Here is a 25817-nt window from a genome sequence, read left to right on the forward strand (position 1 = left end):
GCAATATCACTCGTAAGGGTATTCTGGTGCTGACCAGGTGTGTATGCCTAGCCCTGCCTATGGTAGGTTGGTTAATTGAAAAGCCAGGCCTTCAGCGTCTTGTGGGATTCAAGAAGAGAGGTTGAGTTCTCTGATGTGGAGTGGGACGTTGTTCCATGCTTTAGGAGTGATGCAAGAGAACGTTTGTCCTCCTGACCTGGTTCTGTGTATGTGTGGGATGTGTGTGAGTAGGAGCCCTGGGTTAGTGGTGGATGGAAAAGCAAAGGTTCAGGTATGTGAGGTCTGAGTTTTGTACTGCATTGAATGTGTGTAAAGGATTGAGCGTGTTTGTGTGTCGGCAGCACATTTCACTGTGAATGAAAACATTTGCATTTGACAGGTACCCCCACATTATATGGGGCATGTTGTGTGTTGGACCAAAACAATATGCACAAATGCAGAACATTTTATGCATGCACAAATTTTGTCTCTGCACAGGCAGGCAACAAAGATGTCCTCAACCTATTCTGATCAAACTAGTGCTGTGTAGGGAAATATGGCGGTACAAAAGGGGGTGGTGATGGACGGAGCATCAGAACCAATCAAACACTCACACCCAGTCAACAGATCTGGGTTTGATCCATCACCGTTCTTTAGCCCACTCTGCCACCCCAGTTCAGACATGGCCATATGCAAATCAGTCTGACCCTGTGCCTCATGGGAACAGTCCAGCCCGAACTGCCAAGCCATGCCTTCCCTGGACCGGAAACAAGCTTCCTAGGACCGGTTTCTGGCATTTCAGCCGTCTTCAGCCAGGATTGCTTGAATCCAGTGGCAAAGTGAACAAGGGACTCACGTCTGAGCATACCCTGCCAACTTATGGCGAACAAAGCGGTACAAAAGGGGGTGGTGATGGACGGAGCATCAGAACCAATCAAACACTCACACCCAGTCAACAGATCTGGGTTTAATCCATCACCGTTCTTTAGCCCACTCTGCCACCCCAGTTCAGACATGGCCATATGCAAATCAGTCTGACCCTGTGCCTCATTGGAATAGTCCAGCCCGAACTGCCAAGCCATGCCTTCCCTGGACCGTAAACAAGCTTCCTAGGACCGGTTTCTGGCATTTCAGCCGTCTTCAGCCAGGATTGCTTGAATCCAGTGGCAAAGTGAACAAGGGACTCACGTCTGAGCATACCCTGCCAACTTATGGCGAACATAGCGGTACAAAAGGGGGTGGTGATGGACGGAGCATCAGAACCAATCAAACACTCACACCCGGTCAACAGATCTGGGTTTGATCCATCACCGTTCTTTAGCCCACTCTGCCACCCCAGTTCAGACATGGCCATATGCAAATCAGTCTGACCCTGTGCCTCATGGGAACAGTCCAGCCCGAACTGCCAAGCCATGCCTTCCCTGGACCGGAAACAAGCTTCCTAGGACCGGTTTCTGGCATTTCAGCTGTCTTCAGCCAGGATTGCTTGAATCCAGTGGCAAAGTGAACAAGGGACTCACGTCTGAGCATACCCTGCCAACTTATGGCGAACAAAGCGGTACAAAAGGGGGTGGTGATGGACGGAGCATCAGAACCAATCAAACACTCACACCCAGTCAACAGATCTGGGTTTGATCCATCACCGTTCTTTAGCCCACTCTGCCACCCCAGTTCAGACATGGCCATATGCAAATCAGTCTGACCCTGTTCCTCATGGGAACAGTCCAGCCCGAACTGCCAAGCCATGCCTTCCCTGGACCGGAAACAAGCTGCCTAGGACCGGTTTCTGGCATTTCAGCCGTCTTCAGCCATGATTGCTTGAATCCAGTGGCAAAGTGAACAAGGGACTCACGTCTGAGGAAGCTTGTTTCCGGTCCAGGGAAGGCATGGCTTGGCAGTTCGGGCTGGACTGTTCCCATGAGGCACAGGGTCAGACTGATTTGCATATGGTCATGTCTGAACTGGGGTGGCATAGTGGGCTAAAGAACTGTGATGGATCAAACCCAGATCTGTTGACTGGGTGTGAGTGTTTGATTGGTTCTGATGCTCCGTCCATCACCACCCCCTTTTGTACCGCTTTGTTCGCCATAAGTTGGCAGGGTATGCTCAGACGTGAGTCCCTTGCTCACTTTGCCACTGGATTCAAGCAAACCTGGCTGAAGACGGCTGCAATGCCAGTAACCGGTCCTAGGAAGCTTGTTTCCAGTCCAGGGAAGGCATGGCTTGGCAGTTCGGGCTGGACTGTTCCCATGAGGCACAGGGTCAGACTGATTTGCATATGGCCATGTCTGAACTGGGGTGGCATAGTGGGCTAAAGAACAGTGATGGATCAAACCCAGATCTGTTGACTGGGTGTGAGTGTTTGATTGGTTCTGATGCTCCGTCCATCACCACCCCCTTTTGTACCGCTTTGTTCGCCATAAGTTGGCAGGGTATGCTCAGACGTGAGTCCCTTGCTCACTTTGCCACTGGATTCAAGCAAACCTGGCTGAAGACGGCTGAAATGCCAGAAACCGGTCCTAGGAAGCTTGTTTCCGGTCCAGGGAAGGCATAGCTTGGCAGTTTGGGCTGGACTGTTCCCATGAGGCACAGGGTCAGACTGATTTGCATATGGCCATGTCTGAACTGGGGTGGCATAGTGGGCTAAAGAACGGTGATGGATCAAACCCAGATCTGTTGACTGGGTGTGAGTGTTTGATTGGTTCTGATGCTCCGTCCATCACCACCCCCCTTTTGTACCGCTTTGTTCGCCATAAGTTGGCAGGGTATGCTCAGACGTGAGTCCCTTGCTCACTTTGCCACTGGATTCAAGCAAACCTGGCTGAAGACGGCTGAAATGCCAGAAACCGGTCCTAGGAAGCTTGTTTCCGGTCCAGGGAAGGCATGGCTTGGCAGTTCTGGCTGGACTGTTCCCATGAGGCACAGGGTCACACTGATTTGCATATAGCCATGTCTGAACTGGGGTGGCATAGTGGGCTAAAGAACGGTGATGGATCAAACCCAGATCTGTTGACTGGGTGTGAGTGTTTGATTGGTTCTGATGCTCCGTCCATCACCACCCCCTTTTGTACCGCTTTGTTCGCCATAAGTTGGCAGGGTATGCTCAGACGTGAGTCCCTTGCTCACTTTGCCACTGGATTCAAGCAAACCTGGCTGAAGACGGCTGAAATGCCAGAAACCGGTCCTAGGAAGCTTGTTTCCGGTCCAGGGAAGACATGGCTTGGCAGTTCGGGCTGGACTGTTCCCATGAGGCACAGGGTCAGACTGATTTGCATATGGCCATGTCTGAACTGGGGTGGCATAGTGGGCTAAAGAACGGTGATGGATCAAACCCAGATCTGTTGACTGGGTGTGAGTATTTGATTGGTTCTGATGCTCCGTCCATCACCACCCCCTTTTGTACCGCTTTGTTTGCCATAAGTTGGCAGGGTATGCTCAGACGTGAGTCCCTTGCTCACTTTGCCACTGGATTCAAGCAAACCTGGCTGAAGACGGTTGAAATGCCAGAAAACGGTCCTAGGAAGCTTGTTTCTGGTCCAGGGAAGGCATGGCTTGGCAGTTCGGGCTGGACTGTTCCCATGAGGCACAGGGTCAGACTGATTTGCATATGGCCATGTCTGAACTGGGGTGGCATAGTGGGCTAAAGAACGGTGATGGATCAAACCCAGATCTGTTGACTGGGTGTGAGTGTTTGATTGGTTCTGATGCTCTGTCCATCACCACCCCCTTTTGTACCCCTTTGTTCGCCATAAGTTGGCAGGGTATGCTCAGACGTGAGTCCCTTGCTCACTTTGCCACTGGATTCAAGCAAACCTGGCTGAAGACGGCTGAAATGCCAGAAACCGGTCCTAGGAAGCTTGTTTCCGGTCCAGGGAAGGCATGGCTTGGCAGTTCGGGCTGGACTGTTCCCATGAGGCACAGGGTCAGACTGATTTGCATATGGCCATGTCTGAACTGGGGTGGCATAGTGGGCTAAAGAACGGTGATGGATCAAACCCAGATCTGTTGACTGGGTGTGAGTGTTTGATTGGTTCTGATGCTCCGTCCATCACTGTGGAAATTTAGTTCGTAACTGAACATTATCTGCGCCATCTTGTCTCTCCCCAAGCGCCACACGGGGAAAACGCGCGACGGCCATTTTAGGCACCCTGACATCATTGCCGATCGCCAGCGCGTCCCTCTGACGCTGCGAACATCCCCCGCGCGCTGACCACCCCTGCTCTCTCATACATAGGCCATGAACCCTCTCCTTCTGCGCGACCCTGCCATGGAACCACATCCCACGCCTGACCGACATCCCATACATGGTCATGCATCTCTTTGATAACCCCCTTCCTCTGCGCCCAATTGTGCGAACCGATCCCAGGCCATCACCTAGCCCTGCGGATGCAGTTTATTGCCCCTACTGTAAAGGAAGCACCTCACATCTAAGGGTTTGCAGTGGATCAAGGCCCCCAACCCCTGTGACCCGACCAATCGCGCTCACCCCCCGGGGATTGGCGGAATGCCCAGCTGTGTGATAGCCATCTCCTGCTGTGGGTGGGGTGGGGACTTCCACTGTAGATATGTGTGGGAACGAGCTTGAAGTGGGGATTCTGAGGATGTTCTTTCATGTATCAAAGCGATCTCAAGAATGTGCCATGTATGATAAACCTGCAATAAAGTCATAAACCTGTGTATAAGAGGCTAGGCCTCAGAGATGTGGTTAGAGCACCTCGTGACGATACCTTGCTGTCTGATCTGATGTGTTCTCCTCCGGAGAGAATAAACCTTGGTTTCCTGCCTTCCAGTCTCCGGCGCCTGCCTCTTTGTTGGTTAATTATCGAATGGTATAAGAGGCGATTATCGCCGGGCAATACTCGAAAGGTTATCGACTGCAACTGCCGCTACCATTTTCCACAATTGGCGTCCCAAGCGTGGGGCCCATCAGCGACACGTGGATCCAGTGAGAGAGGTCCCGACGACAGAGTGAACGACTGCAACGATCGGAAAGAGCTCCTGCCCGATAGAGCCTCGTCTGGCAGCCGATCATCCGAACTTCACTGGTTCCGAACCGACCTCTCTCGAGTGATCTACGGTCCTGACTGGGAACCATCAGGAGTGCCGCGGCAAATAAGGAGAGTAGAGGACGATCGGGCGCTGGAGGCGGAAGACGAGAAACTGTCCATGCGGTCCGGGTAAGGTCGTGAAACACGACAAATTGCGAAACGATTGATTGATTGATTGATTGAAAATACTAGTATTGCTTATTGATTGTTCTCTTTGAGATATTCGCTGTCTACAAACGGGGAAGAGTAGAAATACTCTATCTTCCTTTGCAGATAGTGAAGGGTAGGTAACGCAGACTTTTGTCCCCATTGTAACCCGTCGTGCCTATTTTTATCTCCCCACTGATTGATTGTCCGAACATTGATTGTTTTGAAGAATAGTGCTCTTTGAGATATTCTCTGTTTGCAAATAACGTAGAATAGAAATATTCTGTCTAGTCTTTGCAAATAGTGAAGGGTAGGTAACGCAGACTTTTGTCCCCGTTGTAACCCGTCGTGCCTATCTCTTTCTCACCATTGATTGATTGATTGTCTGAACACTGGTTGTTCGATATTGGTTCTTTGGAGGTATTCTCTGCTTACAAATAACGTGGAACAGAGATATTCTGTCTAGTCTTTGCAAGCAGTGAAAAGATAGGTAGTGCAGACTTTTGTCCCCGTTGTAACCCGTCATGCCTGTCTTCTCCCCACTGATTGGTAGTTGGTTCTGCCCGGACCGCTTATTAGAGGTGAACCATCCGGCTCCACTGGAAGGCACCCCTAATAAGGACATGTTCACTAAATATGGACTAGTCGCTGTAGCTTATAGCAAACTATGGCATAAATATACAAAGAAGCACTCCGAAAACCAGTAGACCACTGATGGGATCCTTTTTCTTTTAAGAAACACCAGGAAATAGCCCTTTGCGAAAAATATGAAACTAGGGGAAGGAGCCAAGCTCACGGTCAAGATGGCCACGAGGTAGCTCAGCTCCATCGCTCTCGCTGCCTAAACATGTCTGCCCTACCACCCACCCCGCCCAGTAAACACGACAAAATCCTGCACAAATGGAAATCTGCTGATACCCACCATCAACGTCACCGAACTGGGCTAGATCACGCACAATTGGGCTATGTCATTTTCCGATTACGCAGTAACATCCTTGTGCTCGTTGCCAGATTGCAGATATGTACAACACTCCAACAAAGTAGTATGATTAAAACATTTTAATAACTTATAGGTATATACAACACTCCAACAGGGTAAACATGCTAAAATTCGTTTTTTAACTATTTACATGACAGCCTGCTGCAAATCCCAAGGCATTTACGTCCACATGACATAGTCCTCGCCCCTCTTTCCTCGAAATAGCAACATTGGCCTGTTTTGGGCGGTCTTTTAGTCGGCTTGGGCTATAAAGGGCCCACAAAGTCCATCGGCCTGTGAGGCGGCATCAGTGGTGGAACATTGTGCGAATAGGCCAGAGGCTACACGCAGCGCTGGGACCCTGGCGGCGCCGAGGAGGAGTCTAGCGGGTTTTTGTACTGGTCTTGCCATTCTCTTCTGCTGCACAGATCGACAACGAAGGGTGCCCTGGCGGGGGGAAGAGACGCGGACGGGCCTCCCCCGCCTCCCCAGGTGGAGGCTCGCCAGCTGGGAGGGCACCCCTGCCGTTTCACTCGTCTTCCAGCTGAGTAGGCGCCCCTGCACTCACCGGCCAGCTGCAGCAGGGGAACCACGACCGCCCAGGCGCGGGTTCTCTTCTGCACCAAGATTGCCATTAGCGTTCGACGCAAGAAGTGGGCCCCCGCAGCCAAGTGGTCGGAGGGACCCACCCCGGTGGCTGTAACGAAGAGCTGCTGCTGCTGCTGCCACTGGACTCTCGAAATGGCAGTCGGCTCTTCAGATTCAGGCCTGGTCCACTAAAAGATGGCTCTGGGCTACCTTGGAACTCGGAAGCTTGCCTGCTCGGGCATGGGCCACACCCTTGAAAACGCCCTCTCAGCTTTGCAGATTCTGCGGGAGTCATTGGCCTTCGACTCCCGTGGACTTCCGGTGGGGGCAACCGCCGCTATTGCTCGATCATTCCACATTAACTTGTCTTTGCCCCGGGCGGCAGCCATCTTGCCTTCTTTTGGTGCCGTGAGAGAGACTGATTCAAGGCGTCGGCAGAAAGACCCGCCTGCTGCCCCGCCCTAAGAACGGATCACGGCATTGCTGCGAGACCTTGGTGACGACATGCTGACACAAGCTTCTGTTTGAATTATCAGGAGACACTGTAGCCTAGCCACTAGGATCAGTTCCGGTGGAACCTCTACATGACCCGGTAGGAACAAAGACTGTGCTTCCCCACCCCCCGAATCACGATTCATGCTGTCTGTTCTTTCCGTTGGCTCTAACGAAAGTTCTCGAACTGCCGAAAGGGATTCTGGTCTGGCAGCTAGTTAGTGGAAGGACTTAGACTGTACACTGGACCCATCCGACCTCGCCCCAAAATGGCGCCGACGTAGGAGAGGCCTACAACTCCTTATGGCGTTTCGGTTACTTGACATTTATGTTAAAGGGATATGAATGCGATGTTTTCACACATGATGGGCGGAGGGACGGGGAGGGTACTGATCGAGCATACGTACAACCTTATTAATGCTGGCCTTCCCATTTTTATTGTCATTTTTATTTTTTTCATGTTAAGGTAGTGTTGCTCATGATACTCGACGCCTCTCACACCGTGGCCGGCCTGTAACGGTTGTAGGCCCGTATTTGTATACTGACATTGTTTTAAATAAAGGGCTTTTTGAAGGAATTACGGAATCAGCGTCATAACAAATCATCTAGGTTGGTAAAGGTTTTTTTAATGACTGTTACTCCCAAGCAATAGAAGGCAGATAATGCAGACCCTTTTTTCTTTTTGCCTGAATTTTGAATTAATGAAATTTGTACCCATCATGCCTGTCTTTTTCAGAGTTATTAGAGAATGGTTGACTATGGCTTAAGGTATCTGCCGAATGCAAGGTGCGGTACCTTGCCCCATAATATGCGACCGATTGAGGAACAAATGCACGACAAGGGAACCCGAATTTAGGAGACGAATAAAATGGAGCATCTTGTATAGTCGAAAGGAAGGATATAGTAGGTCTATGGTATTACCCGCCCCTGCAGCTAGCCTGGTAAGTGGTAAGTAGGACTTTTTCGTGTCTACGCGCGCTAACGTACTTTGAATGCTGCACACCCCCCCCCTCTTTTTCTTCTCTATAGGTCACAACGGAGTTCCGACTGAAGAATGGAGTAGACATGGACCGCACCGTGCTCAATATAGGGAAAAACATAGACAAACGTTGTGGGATAGTGCGCGAAGTGCAGACCACCACTGGGAACGTGAAAAAACTGTATGGTATGACTGTGCGTGCGTGCGACGATTATACGGTATGAATGTGTATGCATTTCATATGCTTGGGTCGCTGGAAGAGAACGTCATCGTATGACTGAAGTGCTTATCTATCGATCAAAGGGAGGGGAGTAAAAGGTCCGACCCCCCCCCCAATGAGTTACGGAAAATACTGAAAATACGCAGCGTGCATAGGAAAGAGGACAGGAAAGGAGAGGTCCCCATACTCAACGTAGCTCTGTGTCTTCGTCTTAAGTTTCTGCGCTTGATGTATGTACTGTCACGCCCTATCCGGTATTTGTGTGTACGTGATCACCGAATTTATGTCTTTCCCCCGCTTGCGTTTTCTTACATAGAACTGACCCGTGCTACTCCATGTTGTGTGTGCACCAAGTAGCCTATTATCGTACACATGTCTCTCTCTCTCTCTCGTTTTGTGCCGTACGTATACCAAATAGCCTACTTGATGCGCACGTCTCTCTCTCTCTCTCTCTCTCTCTTTCTCTCTCTCTTTTTCTCTCTCTCTCTCTCTCTCTCTCTCTCTCTCTCTCTCTCTCTCTCTCTCTCTCTCACTCTCTCTCCCTCCCTCGCTGAAGGCTCTCTTGCCCTCTTTCTTTTTGAATAAATTAACGACACTATACCTCCTCAGTATGTGTATAATTGGCCTCAAACACGACAGTGTTCGAACAAATTGACAGAAGCAAAACAACCGTATTTTACCACATTACTACCTCTCCTTTCTGTAAAATGTTGAACTTCACTGGTTGGGAAAGAAAGACAGGTACAACGACTGATGTCTCCCAATCTGGCCCTCATCACGGGGACTATATGTCAGTGGTTTTCGTTTTAAAGCTCCTAACGACACCCCTCCACCGCTCAGAATCGCCCCGCCTAATTGCTCAGAACTGGAACGTCTAAGCACCCCGTCCTTCCAGAATAGTCCCAGTTCTGTACTAGCCGTCCCTAAGATATTTTAAGCAATACAGCTGATGACCTTGTTTTTAAAGATACATCGCCTAAAACTGATAAAGGTTAACTATTGTCTCCAGCAAGAAAAATGTTTAGCTTGTGTTCCTCCCCGAAAACAGATATTTGTGAACCCATGACAGTAACACCTCGCACTTTTTCATAAACTTAGCAGTTGTCGGAGAAAAATGTGAATTAAGAGAGCTTGTGTTAGAAGAACGAGTTTCTACCGGAGAAGCCGGTTTGAACTTTGATAGACCAGAAAGTTGACAGATGTCAGGCCTCCTGCAACGATTATAAAGTACAGGAATAGACTCCTAGCAGGCCAGACGATGGAAATTTGCAGGAACACGCACAAAAACATGCACCACAGCAGTGATTAATAAGTTAGTAACATACACCGATATAAGAGTTAATAGACATCCATCCTAGAGCGACCGATAAAACATTTCCCCGACTACTCGGTGGTTGGGAGAGAGAATGAAGCGCGTAAATGTCTTTCCTGCCAGCTCTCTAAGATTTTGTTTCTTGTACTCATTCAAAGATAACATGCAATCATCGGAAGAGAGGGGTCGGACGTGACGCACAGCCCGGCTGCGGATCATGCAACACCTATGGCATCAACCAAGGGGAAGCCACAAAGCAAAAGGGCGTGGGACGAGGCACCATTATCAGCATGAAAAGAAGGGCTATCCCGAGGCCCCCTGCTCGCTGACCAGCGTGCCTGAAGTCCCAACCCGTCGGGCCCGATTGATGGGCCCAGTGCTGAAAGATTCTGCTCTCCTTGGTCCGCTTTTTGATCCGATCCCACTCCACCCCCTCTTCCCTCGGCATCCCAAAGCACGCCCCATCCCCCCCCTCTCTTTTATATGGGATTTTGAATTTGACTTGACAACAGAAGAACAAAATGCGGGTACCCCGTCTCAAGGTACCTATGATAAGATGAGTTAGGGAACAGGACTGTGATCCGAGAACAATGAATGGTCACACCCTGGTACATGAAAACTTGGATTTGAGCTGGACCTTAGCTCCACCGCCGGTGCTCAACAGTGCCAACAAAAGAAGAAGAACAATAAGAGCTTACCAGTGATGGCTCGTTATAATAAGACACTGGAAAGAAGAACTCCCTTCCCTGACTGTAACTCATGTTAAGTTGAATTCCTCTCCCAACCGCTTTCGTATTGACTATCTTCCAATCGAGTTTTCATGATATTGCATCAGTCACTTAGATATGTGTGGGAACGAGCTTGAAGTGGGGATTCTGAGGATGTTCTTTCATGTATCAAAGCGATCTCAAGAATGTGCCATGTATGATAAACCTGCAATAAAGTCATAAACCTGTGTATAAGAGGCCAGGCCTCAGAGATGTGGTTAGAGCACCTCGTGACGATACCTTGCTGTCTGATCTGATGTGTTCTCCTCCGGAGAGAATAAACCTTGGTTTCCTGCCTTCCAGTCTCCGGCGCCTGCCTCTTTGTTGGTTAATTATCGAATGGTATAAGAGGCGATTATCGCCGGGCAATACTCGAAAGGTTATCGACTGCAACTGCCGCTATCATTTTCCACATCACCACCCCCTTTTGTACCGCTTTGTTCGCCATAAGTTGGCAGGGTATGCTCAGACGTGAGTCCCTTGCTCACTTTGCCACTGGATTCAAGCAAACCTGGCTGAAGACGGCTGAAATGCCAGAAACCGGTCCTAGGAAGCTTGTTTCCGGTCCAGGGAAGGCATGGCTTGGCAGTTCGGGCTGGACTGTTCCCATGAGGCACAGGGTCAGACTGATTTGCATATGGCTATGTCTGAACTGGGGTGGCATAGTGGGCTAAAGAACGGTGATGGATCAAACCCAGATCTGTTGACTGGGTGTGAGTGTTTGATTGGTTCTGATGCTCCGTCCATCACCACCCCCTTTTGTGTAGGGAAATATGGCACAACTGTGAGACTATGATAGTTACATTGTTGAAATTACACCATACAAACCACATTAAGATGAGCTTGAATGGCTTCTAAATTTCCCAAATGAAACAGGTTGATTTACTGTAAAAATGCTAAAACAATCTTTTGTTAACTCAATATTATCACAATTTCAGATTGGTTTCAGAGGTGTTAGCAATCTTCTACCTTCGCCTAGGCTTTCAACTGCATTTAATGCACCACATAGCAAAGGAGACTCCCAAGGAACTCCAGTTATTTTTATATTTTTTGTTTTAAAAAATCAGCGCTTAATGGACAGTTTTATTAGGGAAGTTAGTTTTAGTAAGAAAACCCAGCACCTTGCGCCTGAAGAAGCACAACTGTACAGCGCTCAATCCTGCCGCAATCACAACAGGAAGCACACATGAGGGAAAATACACGCCTAGGCGCCATTCCCGGCAAAGGTTTGTGTATGAGGGATAAACTCTCGTTCAGAGCGATGGTTCTCTTTTATATAGACGAGAGCTGAGTGGTTCTTTTAATAGGACTGCAATCGAGTTTCTAATGCAGTTTACATAATTCAATCCTTTTCACTGCCTATCGCTTTCAGAATCTGAAAGTGCTCTTTTGAACAGTAAGGATATTTTAAGGACAGACACGTAGAGCCTAGGTATTTGTTAGTTTGTCGCACGTGCTAGTGTGCAAAAGCATCCTTTAATATTAAGTGTGCAGAAGGGTGTACTCAGACATTTAGTATAGAGAAGACCAAAGTTAAGGGTCAGTTGACAAAAAACATCTACTAGTACGAAAACTGGTACTACAGGGGGGCTCTTTAGGTAATAATTTAAGATCAATATTAATTAAAGATAAAAAGCAATAGCGACCACAATCAAAAGGGCCCGTTCCAGCTTTGGCAATAAGAGGTATGACAGCTTTAGTGAAAATAGGGCCCAGTCAGAGCTGTAAGTGGGATGAAAAAAGTAGAGGGGCCTTTAAAGGGGGGGCATAGTCTATGTAATTAAGGGAGTGACTTAAACATAATACAAAGGGGCATATTTACAAGTCCGTTGTACTGCCGGTGAGTCACTTTTTTTGGCCCACTGGTGGAAGACACATATCTACGAGGCCACGCGAAGCCACTTTGCGTGGCATTGCATGGCCTTGCAGATACGGAGTAAGGCAAAGCAGCGCATGTTGCTGCATTGCCTTATTCTGTGCCAGAGAGGCATTCCATGGGCGTTACGGTGGGTGTTCCCACGCATCACCTATGGATTTTCCCAGATTTACAAGGACTTGTAAACCTGGGAATGCGTCAAAAGCTGTAACGAGGAGCAATAACTTTATTTCTCCTCGTTTTTTCCTCTTTCTTACAAAGTGACTTGCTGCGTCGAACACTAGCAAATTTCTGTGATTTCCACAATGAATTTTGGTCCCTCTCTGAGCTTTTTGTTAGTGCATCCAGATATATAACACAACTGCCAAACATCTAACTCCAGACAGGACTATTCTATTTGTCAATGGTTGTTAGCTGTTTAAGATCAATAGATAAATTAGTAACAATACCTTTGTTGTGCATGGTATTGAAAATGTTTCTATTCTGAAATTGAGACTGTGAATTACACGTCACTGAAGCCTGTGGAAGGGGTAGTGGTCACCAGAGTATCTCAGATAACTTTATGTTAGATATGTACACCCTTTTGCTCTCCACATCTTGTCCATCTGCATATCCCACACCTTAGCTCTTTCCTCTTCAGTACCATATCTTTCCGATTTCGCTCTCTCCTATGCAGTTCCTCCCATCCCCTTCACTTCACTACCACCTAAACACACAACGCACTCAATCACCTTTAAACACTGCATTTTCTTTTACTTTCGCCTTGTCAACATTTTGACAGCTGTCCATCTCCTTTACACACATATGCAAAGAATCACAACTGCAACTAGAATTTGTGACTCTTGTCCTGTACGCTCTGCAGAGAGGCCAAGGACAGGATGACTATGTATTCTGAACACATTTTTGACCCACTGACATGCACAGTGAGAAACTTGCCCTGTCATGAGCCTCAATTCCACAGCTTTCAATCGTGGTTCGTTATAAAGACCTGGAGGTGGCTCAGTACAAAGTATGCACTATACAACAGTAATATGCTATACTATAAAAACAAGCATTTGCAATGCAATAGGTCTCACATTTACGTGAGTTTGAGCTATTGGCATTGCAAATATCAATGCCTTTTATTTTTGTTTTTGTTTTTAAAACCTAGATAAAAGGCATTGTCATTTACAATGTCAATAGCTTAAACTTGTGTAAATGCGAGACCTATTGCATTGAAAATACTTGTTGTGATTTAGAATTAGCACGTATCTCTTCAGCTATTTGGAATTGGGCTACTGGCAAGATACGAATTGAAAGAGGAAGTTATTATAATTGCCTACTTGTTAGGGCCAGCTTTAGTATGCAGCAGGGAGGCCATTTGGGCCTAGGGACCTTTGGAGCGCATTAGGCTTTTGTTCTTATTGCCCATTTCCTATCATTTACTCTCATTTTTCTTCCTGAAGATTCCTCCTATACTGAGATCTTGATGATTTTATTTTTTACATACAAACTACTCCCTTTACTGCAGCATTGGGCTCTTAGAACCTGTTTAATGTTGTTTTTAGGCAACTTCTCTCTTCTTGGAGCTGGATGCACTGAGCAGTGCTATGTCTGGGCTTGAAGGAAGACTTGAAAGATCTTGCAGACTCATGGAGTTGCTTAATCAATGTTGGCCATAGCGCCATCCTTGCCGTATTTAGCTGCAAAAACCTCCAAACAGTGCTCTACCAAATAGGTAGAACTGTCCTCGTCCTTCAATGACCATCTGATTTGTTGAGTATGTTCTAGTTCATTCTGAGTGCCGATTGGGTGTAGGGAGATGAGTACTTAGGACCTCCAATGTTTACCTCAACGTGGCCAGTTACATATGTAAGCAGTACTTCAAAATAACTCTCCTGATGAAGGTTTGCCAATGATATCCATATATAATCAAGCATGGCCAGCCTGTTGAGCAAAGTGTGGATATAGCCACCAGTGAATCTGTTGTGATTCTACCATTCATTCGGCGCAAATCTATCTCTTTAAACACAATCTCAATCTCTATTGGTGTCTGTCTGTTTTATAAAACTGCCTTTGACTAGGAGGAATCTTCTAATACTTGTTATTGTACTCCTGCCATATCAAACTAGGGCCAGTGTCCATTAAATTAGCATTAAAGTCTTGCATTAATAACCAAATGGCATTTGGGAATTTCAGTTTTTGCGCTCTTAGGACTGGCCTCCGGTGAGCCAGTGTATCCGAACTTTGTTTTTAGAAGGGTGTGAATAAATTGATTCTGTAATTCGAATCAAAGGGCTATCCTGAGTGGTTGTAGTTTCAGGATTGATTTTAACTATGAGGATATTACCCAGTTCTCTGGCAATTGTTGTGGCCTCCACTGCAAACGATTTTTTTTGCATACATTGATAATCCACCTGAAAGATGCCCCCATCTTTGATAAACTGTCCAGAGATTCAAATTCTGTAAAGTCTGGCAAGGTAAAAGAATCGAGTACCCAGGTTTTGTGATGTATGAAGACCTCCATCTCTTGAAGGTTAACATGGCATCTTTTCTTCCTGTCAGCCACTGACAGCCCTCTTATGTTCCAAGAACATACTATAATATGTCTAACCCTTTGGTACTGTGTTGTCTATGGACACTGGGCCAAGGTACCCGGATTCCACGCCCAATATGTAACTTTTAACTGGTTAGAGGTGCAGCCTCTACCATTCCTGGACACGTGGGCCTTGATTTGTAGTTCACCTGTAGACACCAGTGGGTGCCGAGACGTGCTCTGGGTGTTGACAATAACAGAGAGTTGACTATTCACATGTTTATAACTGGCTCCAACCCCCAACCGTGGGTTCTTAACAGCTGGGGGATGATCTTCCATGAAGATTGCTAGATATTTTTTTTCAATTGACTTTACTATTTGTATGCCCCACTGTGCTAATGGTGTGTATTTTTCTTCCAAGGCTTGCACAGTTCTTGGACTGGAAAGAAATGCATTCTGATCACTCGTTATCTCCACGAATGCTGGGAGGGGTGAGGGCAACTGATCAATGTCCTTGGAACTAAAATGATCCAAACCGGGAAGAGAGGAGCAAAGTTTAATGGTATTCCCTCTATTTAGCAGGTCACATTTTCCGCTGGACATGTAGTCTGGATAGAGAATAATTTTATTACTGGCCTTATGAGTTCTGTCCTCCTTAAACTGGCAAGTTCAGTCCGGCAAGGTCATGGGCACTCTTGATTTTATCTCGGAGTCGGAATTAGAATGATTCTCCGAGTGGCTTGTATGGTTGATTGGCAATGATTTGCTGTAATCTAGCCATCTTGTTCGATTTACAGCCTCTAACTTTGGAAATTCTGGGCCCAGGCTCAGATTCTGCTGGGCTCTACCTGGGCACTCGGGCTCAGAGATAGATCTGATATCATTGCCTATGTTTGTGCTTGGGAATCGGTCGGATGTCTCTTCCCAAAGCTCCCCAAATTATGTTTGGGTGCTTACAGCCGTCCTGACAATGGCTACATGGATGGTTGTTACATCATTGTTTCGACTGGCTTATCCTGATGTCCCAAAAATACATATACAAGAGAAAACAATACAAAATTACAATATTTTTTAATTTGAATCCTTTAAACTTCAAAAAACATACAGTACGGAAACACATAATCGAGGATAAAAAACTATTTAAAACGTATGTGCATAAATATTGCCCCCCGCACTTTCCATCACACATCATCAAAATTTGAATTTATGAACATCTTAAAAAAATCTCAAAATTCAAATATGGCAGCAGATGTGCAAATGCTCATTGATGCGTTTCAAGTGATATATTTATTCAAGACCACCTTCTTCAAGACACAGAACAAATAATGATATAATGTTTTTATCCCTCCTGCGCACATTGAATCACGCAATAAAACCTGGAGGCAAAAAACTAAATTCAAACACGTATGGTGCAATACATGTTTTTTACTATCAATAATATTTTATACATTATATTTGCACGGAGCATCGCCATACACCAATGTACAAGAATAAACTTGAGCAAAATGAAATAGAAACTAAAGAGCACCAAACATCCTCATATCCCACCAATAAAAGTACCACCCTCATATCCCAACTCACTGTGAAAGAGTTGCTAGGGCAATCTAACGCTGCATCTAGCCAAAATAGGTAATTTATAATGTCACTAGGAGCACCATACATACTACCTCTAGGGATACGCCCAGTGGGCCCAATGTATAGCTTGCCTTTCACCATTGAACATAGATGAACGTTACATCCTAACCAGGGGTCTCCATGGTTTCTTTGAACAAATTACTCATAAGAGGACGAAAATGAATTCAAACCTCCAGTGCTCCTTAGAAGATGAGGGTCATAATTATTTGGTACCACTGCCCTGTATCTATAAACAAATGCATGATGTATATCATGCATTTGTTTATAGATACAGGGAAGTGGTGCCATATATATCTCCAAATCCTGTATAGGCCAATACAAATTCCCTCTAGCCCCACTAAGAGAAACATATCGACCTGGTAATATACACATAGGCCCAGTGCCATTTAACTAAGATTTGAACTGGCTGTGACCTATATGAATCCTATCAAATAAAAAAACAGCAAGAAGGGTGAAAGGTTTTAATGTATTGCATGTGGCAACAGGCGCAGATATCTCAAGAAAACTAAGCCATGCTGGACTGCTCCAAATTCACTAATTTGTGAGGAAGTGTTTTATCCAATGATGCTAAACTCTACTCTCACTCATGGCAGATCTTCAGAAACGCCACGTCAAACTAAACATGCCAAGCCCCAGTATGTTTCTGAAACAATAATACAGCACTACTATGTGGACAAATGCTCGGCATAGCTTAGTTACCTATCATCGGTCAAATGGTAATCTTAAAAATGCAAACCAAACGCTACCTGTCAAGCTCAGGTTAAGTGATCTTGCTTAATTGCGTTGCAATTGAAGCGGACGCACCAACCTTACTAGAGTTCGAGAAGTTGAAAAAGCGCTTGCTCTAATCCATGGTCTTATATTCATATTGGCCTCAAACATCTTAATTATCACTCTCACTTGTATGTGATAAATTACTGACATCATGCACAACTTCAACACCCGCGCTACATGCAACTTCAAATACCTCCCGCTATTTCCTGCTCCAACGGAAACACAACAAGCGGCCCTGCGGCCGCGAAAGTGATCGCGATCAAACATCAAAGCGGCCGCGAAAGTGAATGTAATTGCGGTCAAGCGCGGCGCGCACGCCCGCGCACATGCACTGTAGCTCTAGGCTGGCCTGGTAGCACTTTTTGGAGCCCTCTCAAAAAGTCTCGCCAGACCAGCGCATGCGCTGGGTCAGGCGAGACCTAAAAACAACAGCCTGGGAATAGCATAGCTAGTCTTGCATTTCCTAAGTGTAAAACATGTGAAATATAAATATAGTCATTACCGGGTTTGAGACCCAGAGAGCCCTGTCCCACTTAAAGCACCGGGCCAAATGACTCAGAGCTTTCCACACTTAATGCCCTGTTTGTCTTAAAAACATTCAGCAGAAAAGAAAATTCATTTTTCCCTAGTAAGTTGCAAGCAGTGAGAGGCCTAGATCCAAACATAATTAAATGAGACAAAGGTCTGAGTTGCCACCTTCGTGGATGCTTCATGCTGCTGTTATAGACAAGTTATGTTATGTTATGTTATGTTATGTTATGTTAGGATCATTTGTAGTGCGCCAGCTGCCCCAGCTAAGGGGCGTCCTGGCGCATGACAAGATAAACATAGCAACACTCAACATAGAAACAGAAAAAAAAACAGAAAGAGCGCAGCAGGTAGGGGGAAGATTAAAATAGGAAGGTTTTTATAGCTTTACGGAACAAAAGAAGGTCTTCCATCAAGCGAATCTCAATCGGAAGAGAGTTCCACAGCACTGCTGCTTTTACCCGAAAGGACCGGCCCCCAACGCGGCTGAGCTTAAACCTAGGGACCACCGCAAGTGTTTGGCCCAGTGATCTCAAAGAGCGAGTTGGTACATAAGAGGACAGGAGATTCGAGAGAATCCGGGGGGCTGATCCCTTCAAGATCTTAAAGGCCAAACATAAAACTTTGAAGTGAATTCTTGTTTTAACCGGTAGCCAATGCAAGGATCGAAGGGTACTGGAAACAGAGCAGGACCTGGGCAAGCCAACTATGGCTCCAGTTGCGGCGTTTTGGACACGTTGAAGGCGGTTGATTTCTGCCTGGTTTGCCCCTACCAGGAGAGAGCTGGCATAATCTAGATGAGATATTACTGTTGCCTGAACCACCAGCTGCCTGGTAGGGGGATCAAAAAACTTCAGGACAGGTCTGAAGCCTCGAAGGACCCCAAAACAACAGGCCCCGGTTTTCTTAGAGTGCCCCACGAAGCTAAGAGTTGGCTCCACCCACACTCCCAAATTTCTCAACTCCGTTACCGGAATTGGAGCCGGCCCAAGCTTCGGTGGCCACCATCTATCCCCCCAGAGCTCCTTCCCCTTTCCGACAACCATAACCTCAGTCTTCTTAGCGTTGAGCTGGAGACAGTTTGCATTCATCCAGCTCGCCACCGCCCTCAGTCCACTCTGGAACCTAGGGGCATCTTGCTCAGCATCCCCGCTGATAGTAACCGCTAGCTGAGTGTCGTCAGCATAAGAGACCATAGTCATGCCCCACTGCTTGACGACATCAGCCAGCGGTCTCACGTAAAGATTGAATAACGTGGGACTCAGCGAGGATCCCTGCGGCACCCCCAGGCCCAGAGGATGAAATTTGGACTGGTACGGTGGTATGGCATTGCAGAAGGAGCGGTCGTCGAGAAAGGAACGGAACCACTGTAAGGCGAGCCCGCCAATGCCTATCTCCTCCAGGCGATGCAAAAGGATGCGGTGTGAAACAGTATCGAAGGCGGCGCTCAGATCTAATAATGCTAGCGCCGCCGTCTGTCCCACATCCAGCACCATACGCAGGTGTTCAGCCATGGCGAGAAGGGCTGTCTCCGTGCTATGCCCAGCACGGAACCCATTCTGGGTAACGTCCAGAATGTTGGCTCGGGTAAGATGGTCGGAGAGAACCTGGTTGACGTGGGCCTCTACAACTTTTGCCGGCCAAGGGAGCAAGGAAATGGGCCGGTAGCTCTCCGGTTTCGAAGGATCCAATGAGGGTTTCTTCAGGATAGGAGAGACCACTGCCCGCTTCCATTTAGCTGGAACCGTGCCCGTCGCCAGCGAGATGTGGATGAGGGAGCACACCATGGGGCGTCCCACAAAAGACTGATCCTGAAGAGGGCAGGTCTTAATGGATCCAGAGGTGATCCAGATTTAATTTTCTGGGTCACCCTATCCAATTCCTCAGGTGGAAGCAGAGGAAGGGAGTCCATGGTGGGGCAACCCGGGATAATATCCAGGGTCCCCAATGGTGTCCCCGTAAGAGAAAAAGCCCGGTAGATGCCCTGCACTTTCTCCAAGAAGAAGGATGCCAAAGCCTCGCAGTGAGAGGTAGAAGCCAATGCCGGGGAGGAGATTCTTTTTGCCAAAAGATCTTTAAGGGCCTTGAATATAGATTTAGACGGGTTAGGGCTGTTGCGGAATTCTACCGAGTAGAACGCCGCGCGGGCTCGACAGATGGCACGATGGTAAACCTTAACGGAAGCCAGATACAACGCTTTCTTAGCAGTGTCATAAGACCTCCGCCACTCTCTCTCGGCCCGCTACAGTTGCACTTCAAAACACGAAGGGCGCTGTCATACCAGGGGCTCGATTCTCTAGAGCTAAGTTTACTTGCCATGATGGGAATCAGTGAATCAAGCGCCCTGGTAATCCACTGACAAAACTGGTCATAACCCGTTTCAACATTGTCCAAGGGTCCCAACGGATCTACAGCCAGGACGTGGTGTAGGTCCTCTAATCTGAGTTTGTTCCAATGCCTTCTAGGGACTGATCTAGATGGAAGAATAGAGGGAGTCTCAGGCAGAGGGGCCCGGATAGCCACTAAAAAATGGTCCGTCCACCCCAAGGGTGATATGGAAGAGACAGTGGCTTCCGTAAGATTAGTGAAAAAGGGATCCAGCGTATGCCCTCCTACATGGGTGGGTTATGCTACCTTTTGAGACAGTTGAAGGGCCTCAAGATCAGCTAAAATATTATTGACAGCCGGCGCGCTCTGATTGTTAAAATGGAGGTTGAGGTATCCCAAGATAGAAAAATTGGCGCAGCCAATTGCCAAAGAGCTAACGGCATCAGGGAAAGCTTCTCTGAATGCAACGTCACTGCCTGGGGGTCGATATACCACCATCCCCGAGATCGAAAACTGGGGGCTGATCAAGATTTTAAAAGAGGCGCTTTCGCATCCAGCAATATTTAAACCATTCCAGCTACAGGAAAAACTAGATTTCACAGCAAGGGCGATACCCCCTCCTCTAGTTGAACGGTTTAGAGTGAAGATGGAATACTCAGGGGGGAAAGCCAAGTTAATAATGGCTGCGTCGTCTTCCTGCAACCAGGTTTCAGTAATGGCAAATATATCTGGGGTCTCATCTTGCATGAGGTCCAAGAAGGCTTGATGGTGTTGTACCAAGGACCTGACATTCAGGCTGAGTATGCGAAGTACAGGCGCCGAGCCATTACTTCGAAAGGCGGTAGTGGAAGGCCACTGGCGGGTGCGTGTGGGAGAGCCAAGTGCCCATCTCTTGCAGGCACACCGATAAGGGCCGCTTAACGGATGAATATGTGCCTGATCACACTTCGGAGTGGTCAATCCAATGGACCGCAAAGTCTCATTGGAATAGGTGATCATCACGACACCAGATTACGAAAAGTGCCAAGGAGAAACCCGCTGCGCCCCGCGCGTCCTAAGCGCGGACGGGCGCAGACGGGCAGGACTCTGGCACGACTCCGGCTAAGCGACGGCGTCCCACTGCGCGACCCCGCTGCGCGGGGGAGTGACTTTAAATAGGTGTCCCGCGAGGCTGACCGAGCGCAGGAACGCTCACAATGGCGCCCGCCGGGAGATAGAGAACCCAACCAAAGATGGCGTCCAACCAGGACTACCCCCGTGACCCGGACCCACCAAAACGGCAGTGTTTTTATCACAATTAAATGCGGTAAGAGGGAGGGGAGCACCCTACCTGATCCCAGATTAATAACAAAGTAAAACAAGTAAGAGATTTGAATAATAAAGAAATCAGTATGTGAGGATGAACAAGGGAAAGGCAAATAAAACCAAAGGTCTTTCTTCTGCAATTGTGATGAATGCTGGATATTGGTAAGGCCATTGTCACTCTAGATATGCCGTGGAGCATTCTTACTGCACTAATCTGTAATGCCAATCCTACCCAAGAAATGTCTAGTGCTAGAGTCCAGTTGCCCCACATTAGAACATATGAAAGTCATATTCTGTTTTGAATCTAGATAGCCTGGAAACAAAGGCTTTCTTGGATGTGTTGTGTGCTTATGTAGAACCACTAAGCACAAAATAATTCACCATTTTAAATTTATTATAGGAGTGTGAACTTTAATTTCTGTCACTGGCTCATCTGTGTGATCTTTCAAGCTCATTGAACACAAGCTTGGTCGCTGCTGCTGATTAATGCAAAGGAGAGGCAATGAGGGTTCTTTCTCTATTGCTAGTCTGCAGTGCTCGAAATTACTAAATAAATCACTTGAGTAAATCTCAGATATATATATATATATATATACATATATATATATATATATATATATATATATATATATATATATATATATATATGTATATATTCACTGAAAAAACCATGGGTTTCACACACGTTATAGTTAGAAATTAGCATTTAAAAAACCTTAGAAATTCACTGAAAAAACCATAGGTTTCACACACGTTATAGTTAGGAATTAGCATTTAAAAAACCTTAGAAATTCAGTGAAAAAACCATAGGTTTCACACATGTTATAGTTAGCTGGACATTTTACTCGTAAAAAACCAATGAAATTGCCCCGTTATAGTTAGTTCAGCTAACTATAACTCACGCGCCCGCAATGCACTGCTGATGACGTCACATATTACATCACTCATGACATGGTCAGTGACATCACTCATGACATCACTGATGACATCTCAAATGACATCACTGATGACCTCACTGATGACATCATCCAGTGAATGTGTGTTTTTCTGAAAATTAAATATGTTTTATATATGTATATCTCAAGGTCGATGGAAGAATAAATGGGTATATAAGTGTCTAAATGGATGATTTGTTTTTAAAAAATTGATTGTGTAACTGACTGATTAAGTGTATCTCTCACTTTGTGTATAAGTGGCTGCATGGGTTGGTGAGTAGCTACATGGGTGTCTATATAGGTTAGTAGTTGTTTTTTTGAGTATCAGTCTGAGTGTCTGTATGGTTCGGTGGGGGGTATTACGTAGTGCATAGGTGCATGAATGAGTGACTCACTGTTTGTATGTGTTGAAGACAGCATGTGTGCAGGACTGTATGGGTGGATGAGTGTGTGTATGGGTGTGTTAGTGAGTGAATGACTGTCCCAATAGTGTCTTCAGGAGTAACTACATATGTTTTAAACTAGTATATGTGACTATTGGTGTATATATGTGAGTATATGTGAGAGGGACAGATTGAAAGAGTTCCTGTATGAATAAGTATGTGTTTCTATAAGTGATTGTTTAAAAGACTAAGTATGTGTAAGTTTCCGTAGAAGTAAGTGTGGTGGTGTGTGTATAACTGTATATGCAGGTGAATGTATGTTTGATTCTTTATTAGCATGAGTGACTATGTGTGTGAGTAACTCTATGGATGAGTGGCATTATGTAACAGGATGTATAGGTGTATGAGTACATATGATGAGTGAGTACATGTATGAGTGACTGTATAGGACTGTTGGTGAATGAGTGGATGTGTATGTGGATCTTAGAATTACTGAAGAGGTTGTTGTAACTGGTATTGGTATGTCCATTGTTTTGAAAATTTTAGTCTCTATTTTTGAATGTGTGTATCAAAGCTTATATTAAGGTGAGAGGAGGTCTGCCACTCTATCACAAGGATGATGTCATCAGTGAGGTCATCAGTGATGTCATTTGAGATGTCATCAGTGATGTCATGAGTGATGTCACTGACCATGTCATGAGTGATGTAATATGTGACGTCATCAGCAGTGCATTGCGGGCGCGTGAGTTATAGTTAGCTGAACTAACTATAACGGGGCAATTTCATTGGTTTTTTACGAGTAAAATGTCCAGCTAACTATAACATGTGTGAAACCTATGGTTTTTTCACTGAATTTCTAAGGTTTTTTAAATGCTAATTCCTAACTATAACGTGTGTGAAACCTATGGTTTTTTCAGTGAATTTCTAAGGTTTTTTAAATGCTAATTCCTAACTATAACGTGTGTGAAACCCATGGTTTTTTCAGTGAATTTGCAAGGTTTTTTAAATGCTAATTCCTTACTATAACGTGTGTGTAACCCATGGTTTTTTCAGTGAATTTGCAAGGTTTTTTAAATGCTAATTTTTTTTTTTATTCTTCATTTTTTTCAAACATATTTTTAATTTAATTTTCTTTCATTTTATAAAGACTATGCTTAAATTTTTAAAATCCTTAAATATTTTTTTTTAATATATTTTTTAAAATAAACGTAAAATTTATTACCAGATTTTTTTTTTTTTTTTTTTTTTTAGTACGCGTACCGTAAGCTCACGGTAAGCGTACGGTTTACGCAACGTCCGTAATCTATCTACGCTGCTTGCGTATAGTTACGCAATTTGCGTAGCCGCGCGTACTGCGCGTGGGACGCGTGCGCGCTTACGCCACACGCGCACGTTACGCGGAAGTGCCGGGGAGTGACTGTTATGCGCATGCGCGGAAGCGCGTGTCTTTTTTACGCGCATGCGCACTTTTGCCGTAAGCGTACCGTAAGCGTACCGTAAGCGTACGGTAGGTCATGTGATCATGAAACACAACTTTTGATTGGTTGAAACTACTTTCAGTTCTAGAACTCTCCTTCACCACACCCATTCCCCTCATTTCTGCTTGTGATCCCTTGGGAGAAGGAGCTGGTTTGTCTTTGGGATACGATGGCAGAACAGCAGAGCTCTTCTGAGAGTGAGCCTAGCACCAGCAGCACTGTCTTGAGGCAGAGATCGAGGAAACAAAAGCCTTCTTATGTTTGGGATTATTTTACTTTTCCAGAAGGCCAGCAAAAGGTGAATGCACCCTTAGTTACTTGCTGTCTGTGTAAGCGTGTACTTTCTAGAGGTAATCCTAACAGGAAGTATTCCTTTGGGAATCACACCATGAAGAGGCACCTCCAGGATGTACACGGAAGGACACATGGTCATCTTTTTGGAGGTAACTCTTCAGAAAGACGAGCCAGTACATCCACAGCAGCTCAGCCTGGACCATCATCTGCAGGGCTGACTCCTTCTTCTGCAGGTCAGGTGAGCCCTTCATCTGTGGGGGGAGAATCTCCTTTTGCTGGCCCTCTGGAAATGAACCTTCGATTTCGGAAGGTTGATATTCATTGCACATTTTGTAAAGGTCTAATTTGTCATAGGGAGACCAGTGTTTCCCTAGTGAACAACAAAATAGATCAGCACATTTGTAGCTTTGAATGATTTTCCCATGCTTCCTTTCCTCTGTCCCTGCATGAACACAACGGTTCTTTTAAGAGCCAACCTTATCTTTCATCTTTTTTTTACATATGTTTTTTAAAACCTTTTTTTTTTTTTTTTACCGTACGCGTACGGTGCGCGTACCTTTTTTTTATTTTTTAAAAAAAACACTAAAAATCAATTATCACATTACAAGGTCCTTGAGAGACTACAATTATTATTATTGACTTACCATACTCACTCCAAAAAATATTTATTCATTTGTTTTTAAAAAAAATAGTTTTAAAAATGGTTGTAGTTTTCGAAAATTTTCTATATCGATCTGAAAAAAAAGAAAAAAGTATTAATATTTTTTTAACAATTTATAATACAGTATACATATTTACATTTTTTTCAAAAAAATATTTTTGCCTTATTTTTGCTGTTTTCAGAATATATTGCATTTCACTATAAATTGTGAAAGCAATTGCATTCATCATTTTACAGCGGGCAAAAAAAAATAACAATCTCAAAGATTGTATTAAAAAAGCCCAGAATCTCTTCTCACTTAAACTTATCATTACAGAAATGCATATTATTCTAAAAAAATATCATCTAAAAACAATACTTATTTCTTTAAAATACCGTCTGATATGTTTGTTTCAGAAGTATAATCACAATATTATATCTCAAATAACTCCAAAATACATCTGATTTCATTTCCTTTAGGCCAAATAGTATTTTTTTTTTTTTTTTTGGAATAAATTTCCAAGGGAAATCCATTAAAATTCTAAAGTTTAATCTGTCCAGATCTCACCGATTCTCTGTAACATTTTGGTTCACGAAAATTTTTTGAATAATTTA

Source organism: Triturus cristatus, chromosome 6 (genome assembly GCF_964204655.1).
Source record: "Triturus cristatus chromosome 6, aTriCri1.1, whole genome shotgun sequence".
Taxonomy (NCBI): Eukaryota; Metazoa; Chordata; class Amphibia; order Caudata; family Salamandridae; genus Triturus; species Triturus cristatus.